The sequence below is a fragment of the Phascolarctos cinereus genome, unplaced genomic scaffold (genome assembly GCF_003287225.1).
Source record: "Phascolarctos cinereus isolate Bilbo 61053 unplaced genomic scaffold, phaCin_HiC Scaffold_1;HRSCAF=81, whole genome shotgun sequence".
Lineage (NCBI taxonomy): Eukaryota > Metazoa > Chordata > Mammalia > Diprotodontia > Phascolarctidae > Phascolarctos > Phascolarctos cinereus.
In genome coordinates, this window is record NW_027555514.1 from 117,273,137 (window position 1) to 117,287,103 (window position 13,967).

Consider the following 13,967-nt stretch of genomic DNA (forward strand, 5'->3'; position numbering starts at 1 on the left):
ACTAAAGAATGGTGCTGCTATCAACAGAAATAGGAAAGTTTGGAGGAAGTATACTACAGTTTTGTTTTATTTTGGCCATCTTGAGTTTGAGGTGTTGACAGGACATAAAGATGGAGACGTCAAGCAGAATGGTAGCTGATAAGGCTGGATATATAATTCTGTAATCTATTTGCATAGATTATTTGATGCATGGGAGCAAAGGAGATGTGTGTGTGTGTGTGTGTGTGTGTGTGAGACAGAGAGAGAGAGAGAGAGAGAGAGAGAGAGAGAGAGAGAGAGAGAGAGAGAGAGAGAGAGAGAGAGAGAAAAGTAATCCTTGGATAGAACCTTGGAGGACAAACATGCTACGTAGATATAAGGATAGAACTTCATCCCAACTTGTCTGGGTTAAATAGCTTCTTTCCATTCATTCTTCTCCCACATCCCACTTTCCCCAAGGAATGTGTTACTTGTAGCCTTCCTGTTCTCTTGACTTCTGGACTCTGAAATCTCAAGACTCGGAACTTTCTGCTATTGCAACAAAATTTTGCTTTACTGATCTCCAGGGACACAACTTCTGAATTGAACTAAGGAAAGAGCTAAGGAAAGGCTAGACATATTTCCTCTTCTTTTTTTCCAGCCCATTTTTGTGTGCATGCACACACTTGTGTTTGCCACCAAATCTGTTTTTGCTTCAGGGCTGAAATCTTTATTGTTTAGAAGCTTCCCTTTGGCCTGTCTTCTTCTTCTGAAGGCCTGTATGTATCACTTATTGTCTTTACAATTAATATATTAGCAATATGAAGCATGCATTGATGTTATTTTTATGAGGATATCATCTCCACTTGATATAGTGGAAAGAGCTCTGGATTTGTAATTAGAGGATTCAAATTTCAGATCTTTTGCTACCTGTATTTCCTTGAGTCAGTCTCTTAATCTCTCTGGACCTTAGAAATGAGGAGGTTGAAGGGTTGGAGTAGATAAACTCTAGTGTCCCTCTGTACTCTACATCTATAATCTGGTTACACATCCTCATCTTCCTTAAAGCACCCAGAGCAGATAGTTTACACTGATTTTGGTGTTCAATAAGAATTTATTGATTGATTGGTTGAAATATAGGGACAGTCATAGCATAAGGGAAAGAACAATGAACTATGAGTAAACTGTGTGACTGTAGGCAATAACTTCAGCTCTCTCAGCTTTGGTTTCTTCATATATAAAATGGGGAAAATAGCATCTGCCCTACCTATGTTGTAAGGTGACTGTAAAGATTCAATTCCATTCAAAAAGCATTTATTAATGCTTTATTATCAACTTTTTCTTTGAGCCTCAGTTAGTGCAGACAGAAAGACAAAAATAAATCAGACCCAGACCTCAAAAAGCATACAATCTCCATATGAAAAGAGATGACATGTAAAGGAATTTTGTAAACGACTAAGTGTTATACAAATGTGAGTTATTAGTATTATTATGAAGTTGAATTATAAGAAAAATAGGGCTAGACAATAAATGGGTTTGAACACTAAGATGATGAATAGGTTCTATGAGATTAGGTCCATTTTTTATATCACCACAGTCTTTGGCCCTGCACTAGGCCCATCGTATGTATTTAGTAAATTTTTTTTGAATAATACATAATGTTCTATACATGTTACAAACTATATACTTTTGTGTTATCCAAAAGTCCACTCTGGTGCTACTCCCCTAGGTCAGCACTTAAAAATGGGATGTCCAGGGTGTGACCATTACCATAAGTTCTAGGTTATTCTTTGGGTCCACACTTTTAAAAGTATGGCTTATGTTTTCCCACTGGTGTGCTTCCCTTTAATAGTTAGCCAGGAGACACAATTAGTTCAAATTAAAGACATTTACTTGGATGATATAGTCCAAATAGTAGCTACTAAACATTTCCTCTCTAAACTGGAGTCATACCCTTACACAACCACACACAGTGTCAATGAGAAGAGTGGGCAGAAACTTACCCTGCTCTTTAGCACACATAGAGAACACATATGGTAAAGACAATCCATGCCTTGGCACTGTAGAGTCCTAATTTTCCTATTTTTCTTGTGATGGCCTCATGCTGATCCCCACTCTCCCTACCCCCCCAACTGGGTGCAGCCTCCCTTTTGGGTAGGATTAATTGGGTTACCTCAGGTTATTACTCTTTACAGCTCAACGCCTAACTGCTAGGGCAAATACTGTTTTGAATCAATAATTAGCTCTTTTCCCAGATGCTAGGGATCCTAGTTATTGAAGACTAGTTGGTCTATTTCTTAGGCCCACTCTGTGATGAGTGCATTGCTTCCTACTGGTCAGGTAGCTCAGGCCAAAAATGCTCCTCTTGGTCTTTCCTCCATACTTAGCGCTTTGTTACAAGGCTTTCTACTTCACAATGTTCTCCCTCTCTCCTCTCTTTCTCTCTTTCCTTCAGTCCCTTCTTAATCTCCCTCTCCTTCTCCACAACTGGCAATATAGCTCTTTAAAGGCAACCTGAGGCAAGTCCAAACTTTAGCCACCAGTAGCAAGCTGCCCTAATTCTTTTTTTTTTTGCTTTTTGGTGAGGCAATGGTGGTTAAATGACTTGCCCACAGTCACACAGCTAGTAAGTGTCAAGTGTCTGAGGCTGGATTTAAACTCAGGTCCGCCTGACTCCAAAGCTGGAGCTCTATCTACTGTACCACCTAGCCGCCCCCTTTCTAATTCTATCATGGAATATTTCATCAAACTTTGTAAAGGGGTAACAAGTCATGGACAGATCTTTAAACTTTAACACAAGAACACCTTGTTACCTGAACATTATGTAGTTTCATCAACTGGGTCTTGGGGGATGAGGATCACTTGGCCAGAGGTGTCCTAAATAAATAATATAAACACCATACAGGATACATCTAAGCATGGAATTAATAGCAAACAATTTGGTACCTTCACTGGACAACTCATTTAAGCCATTGATTTAAGTAATTTTTTTTACTTTCAATTGGCTAATCAGTCTAAATTAACAAGTTGCTTCAGCATTGTACTATTCTATCCTTCCTTAGATACATGCACATGTCATTGGTCTCATAGAAGTCTGGGTTTTTTGAAACTGGTGCTTTAGAAATCAGGATAGAGGATTTTCCAATGAAGTCCAGCTTTCTATTGTATTTAAGAAGATTCTGACCCCACAGTAAAAGTACAATTCTCTTTATTGGACTCTTTCCTTTGATCTAAAACATAGTTGTGCCAATATATTCCATTTTAATATCTTTTCTAGTGATTTTTCAAAAACATATATTAGACCTCATTTCTGAAGATTGTAAACCTGCCTAACTATCTCATTGGCACATGCAGTGGGTTTGAAACAAGTGATTTTAGTTTACAAACCTGAGGAAGAAATGCCTAAAAGGAAACCTTATGATCAAACCACTTTTCTTTTTCTTTTTTTTGCATATTTTATTAATTTATTTTTATTTATCAAGAATCACTTCCATATGCTTTTGAGTTTAAAATTTTTCTCCCCCTTCCTCCCCACCACCCTCCCCAAGATGGTGCACAGTGTAATATAGGCTATACATTTACATTCCTATTAAACATATTTTCACATTAGTGAAGTTGTGAGTAAAAATTAAAACCAATAGGAGGAACCATCAGAAAGAGGAAACAAAACTCAACAGAAGAGGAAAAAAAAAGATAGGGATTCAACTTTCACAGTTATGATTACTATTTGTGTCTTTTTCTCCATCCTTTTTTCTCCCTGGTTATGCTTTTCTTTCTCCTCTCTCCCTTCCCCCCCCCCCAGTACTTTGCTTTTGACCACCGCCTCCTTCAGTCTCTCCTCCCTTCTATTATCCCCCTCCCCTCTTCCCCTCTGCCCCCACCACTTCTTCCTTCCCCCCTCCCTTTTCTTTCCCCTTTTCCCTCCTACTTCCCATAGGGCAAGTTAGATTTCCATACCTAACTTACTATGTTATTCCCTTCTTGAGCCAAATTTGATGAGAGCAAGGTTCAAACAATGCTCACCCCCCTCCCTTCTTCCCTTCTGCTGTAATAGGATTTTCTGTCTTTTTCTGTAATGTAATTTACTGTTGTCTGCCTCCTCCTTTCTCAGTACATTTTCTAAGATCAGACTAATCCACTTACTTGGATCCATTTAACCCACTTGATTAGATTTTTTTTATCATTACATCAAAGTCAACTAATATCGACCCCTTTTATGTATACTCCTTTAACATGGTGCAATAACAACACAGTTCTCAAGAATTGCAAGTGTCATCTTCCCTTGTAGGAACATAAATAGTTCGCCCTTATTAACAACATTTTGTATCTTTCTTTCCCATTTACCTTTTTATGTCTTTCTTGAATCTTGTACTTGAAGATCAAATTTTTTGTTGAGCTCTGGTCTTTTTATAAGGAAGGTTTGGAAGTCTCCTATTTCATTGAATATCCATCTCCTCCCTTGAAAATCATGCTCATTTTTCAGGGTAGTTGATCTTAGGCTGCAATCCAACCTCCTTTCCCTTATGGAATATCATGTTCCACGCCCTGCGGTCTTTTAATGTAGAAGCTGCAAGGTCCTGTGTAATCCTGACTGTGATTCCATGATATTTCAATTGTTTCTTTCTGGCTGCTTGGAGCACCTTCTCTTTCATCTGGTAATTTTGGAATTCTGATATTATATTTCTTGGCGTTGTCAATTTGGGATCTCTTTCAGGTGGTGAGTGGTGTATTCTTTCTATGGTCATTTTACCTTCTGGTTCTAGGACTTCAGGGCAGTTTTCCTTTTTCATTTCCTGAAAGATACTGTCCAGGCTCTTTTTTTCATCATGATTTTCAGGTAGTCCAATGATTTTTAAATTGTCTCTCCTGGATCGATTTTCCAGGTCTGTTGTTTTACTGATGAGGTATTTTATGTTTTCATCCATTTTTTTTGTTTTTTTGTTTCTGTTTGACTGATTCTTGCTTTCTCATAGAGTCATTAGTTTCCATGTGTCCAATTCTAGTTTTTAACAGATTATTTTCTTCTGTTAGTTTTTGTACTTCCTTCTTCAACTGGCCAATTGTATTTTTAAGGGATTTGTTTTCTTCAGTGTACTTTTTTCCCAATTGGCCAATTGTATTTTTCAAGGACTCTTCTACCTCTCTCATTAGACTTTTAAAAACCTTCTTGAACTCTTCTAAGAAGGCTTTTTGGGCTTCAGACCAGTTCATATTCCCTTGCAGATGTGGGTTTGTTGAAAATGTTGTCCCCTTCAGAATTTTGTGCCTTTATCTTCACTCTTCTCATAATATGAATCTGTGGTACGTTTCTTTTTACTCATGGTTTCTTTATTCCCTGGCCTTTAAAGAGATTGAGCTCTCCTGCTGGGGAACAGAGGGCACTGACCCAAGCTTCTTGTGTTGGGAGCCTAGATCTTGGTCACTGGCTTTGTGTGTGTGGGTCTCTTATGTTGGCAATTGGAGGCTGGAGAGTTCTGCCAGCTTACCTTGTGTTGGGCTGGAATCAGCAAGGCTAGAACTTTCAGGCAATTCTAGGTTGCCTGCTTTTCCTTTCTTTTAGCTTTCTTCAGCTCCTTTTAGATGTGTGCTGCAGGGTGTTTATCTGCTTAGGGACCCTTGCAGTGCTGTCTCCCTCCTTTCTGCTAATGCACTGGGAGATTCCTTTGTGGTAGAGTTCTGAGGCACCTGGTGGTTTTCTGATCTGGTTTCCACTGGTTCCCCCTGCCCTCACTGAGGCACTCATCTCTTCCTGGTTGACAGTTGGAGGTTCTGCCAGCTTACGTGGTGTTGGGTTGGAATCAGCAAGGCTGGGACTTTAGGAAGACGTTAGTTTGTTTTCTTCAGCTCTTTTCAGATGAATGCTGCAGGGTACTTTTTGCTTGGAGCCTTTTGTAGTGCTACTTCTCTTATTTTTGCTGAGGCACTGGGAGACTTTTTTGGGGGGCTGCTGCACTGTACTGCTCCCTGTCTTTCTTCTAGTTCATGTGTTCCAGGTTTTTTTTCTGGGGTGATATTTTCTGGTTTTCAGAGGTTGATAGGGGAGAGCGAGAGCGACTACCTTTTTACTCCACCATCTTGGCTCCCGGAAGTGGAAACCTCTCAAACCACTTTTCTAAGTAGATAGGTTCTCAAAGGGTGCTGTAACATCTCTTACTCTATTCTTCATTCTCCCCCCACCCCTACACTCCACCCAGCCCATGCATCCTATCTCTGAGATTTTAGAATGAATTGAGTGAAAATGCAGAGTTTTATGAGCTTTGCTCTTGTGTTATTTTTAGGTCCCTTTTTCTCCTCCCCTAAACCAATTTTGTCTCCTGCACAACCTGCTCTAGGGCTTTGCTGGGGGAGACAGTGAAAACAATAACAAAGTGTGCTTGGTAATGGTACTTTCCTGGATGAGAATCAGTTTAACTTTTGACTTGTGTTAGGGTAAAGGCTTCCTTGTCACAACACTGGGTTTTCCTACCAAATTTTCTGACTTTCTGGCTAGTTTTACAACGTGTTCCAAAAGAGGTGAGTTCCAAAAAAGTACTTGAGGTAGGGAACTACAAAACTTTCCCCTTTGGGCTTTGGTAAGGAGAAGGCAGAATTGAATTTGGGATTAGGTTTAGGAAAGGAATAGAAGGGGATAACAGGAAATGAAGGCAGGGCCATGTCATATGAGCATCTGGTAAAAATATAGAGGACATTTAGCCTAGAGAAGAGACTATTGGTTGAGGTTTGGGAGAGAATGATTGGGGCTTTAAATATTTTAGGGCTGTTCTGTGGAAGAGGGATTAGATTTGCTCTGCTTGACCTCTGTTTGCATAGGGCAAAGCTAAGAGTAATGGGTGGAAGCTACAAGTCAGATTTGGAGACAATATAAGGAAGAACTTCCTAATGACTGGGGCTGTCTTAGAGTAGTGTGGTTTTATGTGGTCATTAGTGAGCTCCCCATATTTGGAGGTCTTCAAATGGAGGCTATATGACCTTAATTCTTAAATCAGGAATGTTGTAGATGGGATTCATTCTCAGGCACACTTAGGATAGGCTGACCTTTAAGGTCCTTTCCATATTAGAGATTCTGGAGTCCATGAGTGGTTGAGTGAGGCAGTTTGCACCCACCTAAAAGCGGGAGAGCAAGTGTGTGAATTGACAAATAGGATCCCCATTCCTGAGCCCTGATTCTGGCTAATTGTGACCTAGCCATGGCCACAGGATTATCAGTCTAGAGCTAGGGAGCTCAGAGGCCATCTGGTCCACACTCTCATTTTTCAGATGACCAACCTAAGAACAAAAGAGTTAAGGGATTTGGCAAGGTCATAGAAGCAGAAAATAATAGGATGGGGGTTTGAAACAGACACAGCGTTAGCTGTTTGGAGTACTCATAATGGTTTGTGTACTGATGGTTCTGGGAAATCTCTACTAGTCATCGTCCAGTTCTTGCTAGGAGTTGAAAGAGTGGTGTCACCAAGGCTAGCAGAAGGTAGCAGTGGCCTACTAGGCAGGTGCCAGGCTCGTTACACACAATCAGAACCTAGAAATGCCAGCAGGGGTAACATAATTCAATATCCATAAACCCAACCTACTGAATGACAGTTGAACTAAACAAGGACATGAGGAGGCTAAGGCACCAAGACAACACAGTATTCAAAACATTCAATGGGGATACATACTAGAAAGTGAGATACTAGGATGGCAGGCTGAATGCAGTGTTAGTAAAGTCAATGAAGAGACCTCAAAACAAGGTGCATCAGCAATGGTGGAAGGGCTCTCAGGTATTAGGTTAGCTCAGAGCTATAACTAGGTAGTTCAGATAGTTCAGGCTTTAATCCTAGCACTGGCATCCGAGTGTAAGGAAAATAAGCAGGACTCAGGTTTTGATCAAGGGTGTGTGTGTGTGTGTGTGTGTGTGTTGTGTGTGTGTGTGTGTAAGGTAGGGTAATGGTAGCACTATGCTTTACCATTTCTTTGAACAATCTTCACTGAAGAAGCTCTTTTTGTGTGGTCTCCAAGGCCATATATCAAGTGGTCTATAGATCTTTTTTTTTTCTTAGTGATAACAAACTCTAAGTAAATGAGAAGAAAATGCACTGATATGGAACTGGTGCAAAACATTGAAAAGAATTTGCACATTGTTTTTGTGCTGTTAATCCTTGTCTACCCCTTCTTTGAATGAGATAAAGAAATAGTAGATTATTCCTTAGAGAGTCAGAAGTTTCATTTCCCCAGAAAACTCTTCCATTAGACCATAGCAATGAATCTTTCTAGCTACATGTCATTGTGGAATGTCTTCAAGACAGCATAATTTGTGATGCATGTTTAGTGCTTATGGGGAAATAATTGAATGGATTAAAAGCAATGTGTTTACACATGTGATTTTAGCTTCCATTATTAATGGGCTCTCCTCTATCAATGCATGTGTCCAGGGTTTATATGGGAGTGAATTACTCTGTGACTCACTGCTCTGATATTTTAAAAATCTGTCTACAGTAAGTAGCTTTCCTTTGGCCTTGGGAATTGGTAGAATGATAGAATCAAGGCTGGGTTTCTATTACAGCCTGTTTTGCCGTGTGATTAGTGCAGTACCTGGAACATAATAAGTACTTCATATGAAGAGCTTTTTAAAATTCATTTTCATTGATCCATTTCATTGATTCATTCTATGTATTATTTCTGTTAAACATGCTCAAGCCCAATGTGGCAACATTGAACAGAGTTCAGAAAAAAGCTACTAAGGTGATTAATAGCTTGAGAAATAGAATCTCATTGGAAAGACTAGGGGAAAAAAAGGTTATGATGCTAAACCATGGAGAAGAAAAGGCTGAAGGGAGACTCCATCGACCTTCGAGTCTATGAAGGACTCTTTCATGATGAAGACACTCCACTCCACAGACATGGGAGAAAAGGAAATATGCCCTAACCAGATTTAATGATGTATTTAAATAAGCATAAAAACATGGGAGGAGATTTGATACAACCTACCACAGGGGCCTGTCACATATGGTGAAGGAGACTATGGTAAATGAAGTTGTGTTTACTACCTTTTCTCCTTTTCCCCTCAAATGTCAGCACATGATAATCCCAGGATCAAGGAGATAATGTCGTGGCCAGATATCAATAACAACAGTAACACAAGAACAAGAATTTATATAGTGCCTACTACAGGCATGCGCTATGGCTTTACAGATATATCATTTGATCTTTACAACAACCTGGTGATATAGGTGCTGTTATTATCCCCATTTTGCAGCTGAGGAAATTGAGTCAGTCAGAGGTTAAATGACTTACCCAAGACCAAATAATAATAATAATACCAATGCCAATAATAGCTAACATTTATATAATGCTTGTAGTATGCCAGGCACTGTGCTAGGAGTAAGGAGATGGAATGTCTTGTTCAAAGAATAGGAAAAATGCCAGTGTCATTGGATTGAAGAGTTCATGAAAGATGGGGGGGGATGAGGAAGGGTAGGAGTATGAAGTGCTTTGAATGCCAGAAGATTTTGTATTGATTTGTAGGATCAAATGTAGTAATTGAGAGAGTCTCATTATATGTCATACAGATCTGCTCACATCTTAAGAGAGACACTAAAAATACAAAAACAAAACTAGAATGCATACAGAGCAAGTTAATGAAAATGGTGAAGGATTTAGAAAGTATGAGGAACAACTGAGGGAAGTGGAGAAGAGAAAACTTAGAGGGGACCTTATAGCTGTCTTCAAATATCTGAGGGGCAGTTATATCAACGATTGAGTTGACTTCTTTATTGCTCCTGAAAGCATAAGTAGCATAAGGGAGTAGAACTGTCAAAGAAGCATAGATTAGATGACCATTTGTCAGAGATCACATAGGGGGGGGATTTTTGCATTAGGTGGGAGGTTGGAAGAGAGAACTAATAGCCCTTTCAACTCTAAGATTTTATGATTCTATGAGCTCTAGCAAACAAGTGATTACAAATGGCTTGTCTTCAAAATAGTCAATTTTTTTCACTTTTTAAAAACTTTTTTTCACTTTTTTAAAACTTTTTTCTTCAAAAACTATTTGTGCATAGAACCATTCTTAAAATACTTTTACGTATCAATGCTTCAATATTGCAAAAGATCTGTGACTTCATCAGTGCTGATATTTTTTGCACGTATTTTTTTCCCTGATGCATATTTCAATCTTAGATAGACTTGCTTCTATCGACAAAAATACCACCATTTGCTGATCACCCTTCCATAGATGAACCTTTCTGAGTTTGGGTAGGCTAGTCCTTAACCAATAGGACCTAGTAGAGTTTGTATTCCTATGATGTGGCTTTCAGGAGCACAACTTCATTGTCAGGCCTTGATGAAACCTTGGGGGATGACTTTAGTGTCACCATCTTGAAATAGCCTTTCTTGATGGAGAGATGTTTTGAAGTCTGAGGTATTTCCAATAATTACTTGGCTCAGGAAAATTACAAAATCATTTTATAACATGTCCCTTAGACTTTACGTTTTTTAATATCCCGAGATGTCAGGATATTTGAAAATCCATATGCAAGGCCATTATTTATGTAGGGCCTCAAACTAACAAGCCAACACAATTCCACAGAACTGTGCAAACACTGAGTGAGATATGACTGCACGTTTAAAATTTGAAATTCATGTCAGAGAGAGAAATTATTTGGTCTGCCTCCCTGAATCCAATTTTACAGTTTTTACTTGATGAAATGATCAAAGTCTGTTGCTTTTGAGCTTCAATCCCTTTGAAATGTAAAATGAATAGCGAGAAAACCTAAGGGGGAAATAAGCATACTGTTTGGGGTTCCAGAATGTGACCAAGTATTATTAATATCAGAAGAAAGAAAGGCCTGTTCAACAAAACAAAACAAAAAAGAAGATGGAGCAAAGCCAATTTGGATATTTAAAAAGTGATCCTCAACTTCATTAGGCCTTGCAAAGGGGTCTCTGGCATTTGTTCACTGTGCACAACCACAAAATAGTCCTGGTAGCAGCCGGAGCTGTGCTGGAATTAATATATTAATGATGACTTAAAATAATGTTTAGCCACAACAAGAAGCTAACAATATAAGTCAGTAAGCATAACAATTGTAACCATTTCAGTGCTATCCTAAAAAGCATAAAAACCATCCACAAAACAGGCAATGGAAAAGTAACAGAAAGAAGATAGTTTGAAATTCAGAGAGTTCACAAGCTTACTTTCTTAAGCACAAGACAGGGGTGGCATAATTAGCAGTTTGTCAGAAAGTGATGTGGGGGCTTTATTTGTTTGTTTATTTATTGCAGGCTTAAAAGGGGTCAACAGTATGCTGTGGCAGCTGAAAAATCTCATGCAACTTTGGGCTGAATTAAGCACAAAGCATAGCTTTCAGGAATAAGGAATAGATAATCCCTCCATCCTCTACTCCCGGTCATACCACATGTGCAGTATTGTTTTCAGTTCTGGGCTTCTATGTTCTCAGTCACATCAATAAGCAGATGAATATCGTCCAGGAGGACAGCTAAGATAGTGAACTGCTTTGAGTTCATGTTATATGAGGAATAAGGACTGGAGATTTTTAGTTTGGAGAAGAAAAGACTCTAGGGGACATCATAGTTGCCATCCTGCATTCTAAATCCTGTTGTGAGGAAGAGGATTAGACTTATTCTATTCACCCCAGTGGTGAGAACCAGAAGCAATGGGTAGATTGTGCAATGAAGCAAATTTAGGTTACATGTCAGGAAAATGTCCTTAGAATAAGAGTTGTTCAAAAGTGGAATGGGTTCCTTCAGGAAATAGTGGCTTTCCTCCAGAGATAACTAATTGATATTATGGGTCTCTTTCTCTTCAGTTTCCTCAACTGTAAATGCCAATATTAACTGCATGTCCCTCGACTGTGATGATCAAAGGAGATAACATTTGTAAAGTACTTAGCACAGTGCCTGACATACGGTAGGTGCTTAATAAATGCTTATTTCCCTTCTTCTAGTTGAAGGAACTGAGCAATGAGGGCCCAGCTGATGTTGCATAACATGAATTTGTAGTGGAACCAGTTAGAGCAATTGCATGATTTTCTCCATCTCCATTCAGCAGGAAGTGTGTAGAAGTGAAGGTGGTGGATGGCAGGAGTCATCCAAGACAGAGTTGTCAGGACACAGTCTTGTAATGATAAGGGCGCCGGCACTCAAGAGAAGAAGGTAGTTTACAATTGAAATGGTTTACCAACAGGTCAAAATGGGGACAAAAAGAGAGGGTGGCTAGCACAGGGGAGATATTCTTGGACAGATCTGAGGACTGAAGGATTTCAGGTTGAGGAATGGATGAGGAGTAACATTTGGTTAGTGAAGGGAGAGAGAGAGGTGAAAAGCCAATGGATGATGATCAGAGAAGGGGCTTTTGGAATTCTTGGGCATGGAGGTAGTGCATTCATGGGTGCTGGCAAGGTTAAGAATATGACCATCTTTATCTGTGGCTGAGGTGAGGTGGGGTGGAGGGTCGGTCATGGAGGGAAAAAGTACTTCTTTCCCATAAGTGCAACAAAGAAAAAATTAGCTTGAGTACATTAAGGTGGAAGGCAAGGTACATTAATCTGATGTGTTTTTCCCGTAAGCCCTTCGGATTCAGAAGAGCTTGTACCACATGGCTGGAAGCCTTTGTTCCCCTACTAATAGCATACATTTAGATAGGACTTGACAGTTACAAAATGCTTTCATATATTATTTTACTTGATCCTCACAACAACCCTGTGAGATAGATAATAAAAAGTATTAGTGTCTCCATTCTACAGATGAGGAAATAAGATCAAGAAATTAAGTGGTTTGTGCCACGTTGTGTAGCTAGTTAGCGGTAGAATTGGGAAACCTGGGTCCTGTGCAGCCATAGAGCCAGACTTAGGACCTGGGTTTTCTGCTAACAGATCCAATATCTTTTCCTCTACTCCACACAGACTTTCTCACTAAAGGTAGCACATGCAAAAGTTCTGGGCTCAAGGGACAAGTTTTAGTGTTTTCACACAGCTTGTGTATAAGCTGTGAAATGTACAGAATCTTACCCAATGAAATAAAAGATGGCATGGTACTAGATGGTATGATTTGCTTAAAGTTTTAAAATGTGACTGTGGTTCAGAGATACAACATTGAATTAATTGAAATTTCTGTATTAATAATTGTTTAAATTTTCACTTAACTATCAATGGGATTTACTTATTTGGGACCAAGCACTTGGTGGTCACATGATCTATTTGTCCCCATTTGGCTCCCTGTCCACTTTTTTTACCTACCTTCCAAAAATTTTGTAGTGGGAATCTGAACTGCAAAAGCTGCTTTTACTGTGGTTAACTTTTTTCAAAAATTCATTTTGGTGCTTAACTCTAGCCTACAGCAGAAAATTATTTATTTTTAAAGACACCCTGTGTTTCTGAGTGACTTGAATACTGGACTAGTCCACTAACTACTCGGAGAATCTATGGCTCACCAGTGGTCCAGGGATCATATCTTGGATGGCAATTGATTTTGGATGAGTAATTTCCAAATCTAAATATATCCATAATGACCTTTATGTCCAGGAAAAGAAACAGCATGTAAGGCAAGGAGCATAACAAATGAGATATCTCTAAGAAAGCCCTGAATACAAAGTTAGCCATGAATTAATACATAATTGGCTGATAGCAAGCTATTTCCTCAGCAGCAGAGTCAGAAATGCTTGGTGCAGGGATAACATTGCTGCCAAGTAGAAGTTGTCTAACGCATAAGTACTTAGATCTGGATCACATATTGTGCCATCAGCATAGAGTCTGATTATAAAAGCAGGATGTGGAAGGAAAAAAAATCCTCAAATACCCACAAGATTAACAGTGTAAACTGAGTAAGAACAGGAGAAAGGAAGGCACAGTATGCAAGGAAGAGTTTGCTAAACCAGGAGGCAAAAGGACCAGAATTCCAGCTCTAACTCTGCCACCAAATGGCTGGGTGGCCTTTGGCAAGCTACTTCTATTCAATCTTAGCTTCCTTTTCTGGCGGACTAAATGATTTCTGAAATCTCTTCCAGACTGTGGCTCACA

General features: G+C 39.3%; 1 protein-coding gene across 1 annotated transcript in view; it reads left to right on the forward strand.

The window, feature by feature from the left end:
- GRM8 (glutamate metabotropic receptor 8) overlaps positions 1–13,967 on the forward strand; it is an 886,817-nt gene that overhangs the window by 253,705 nt on the left and 619,145 nt on the right.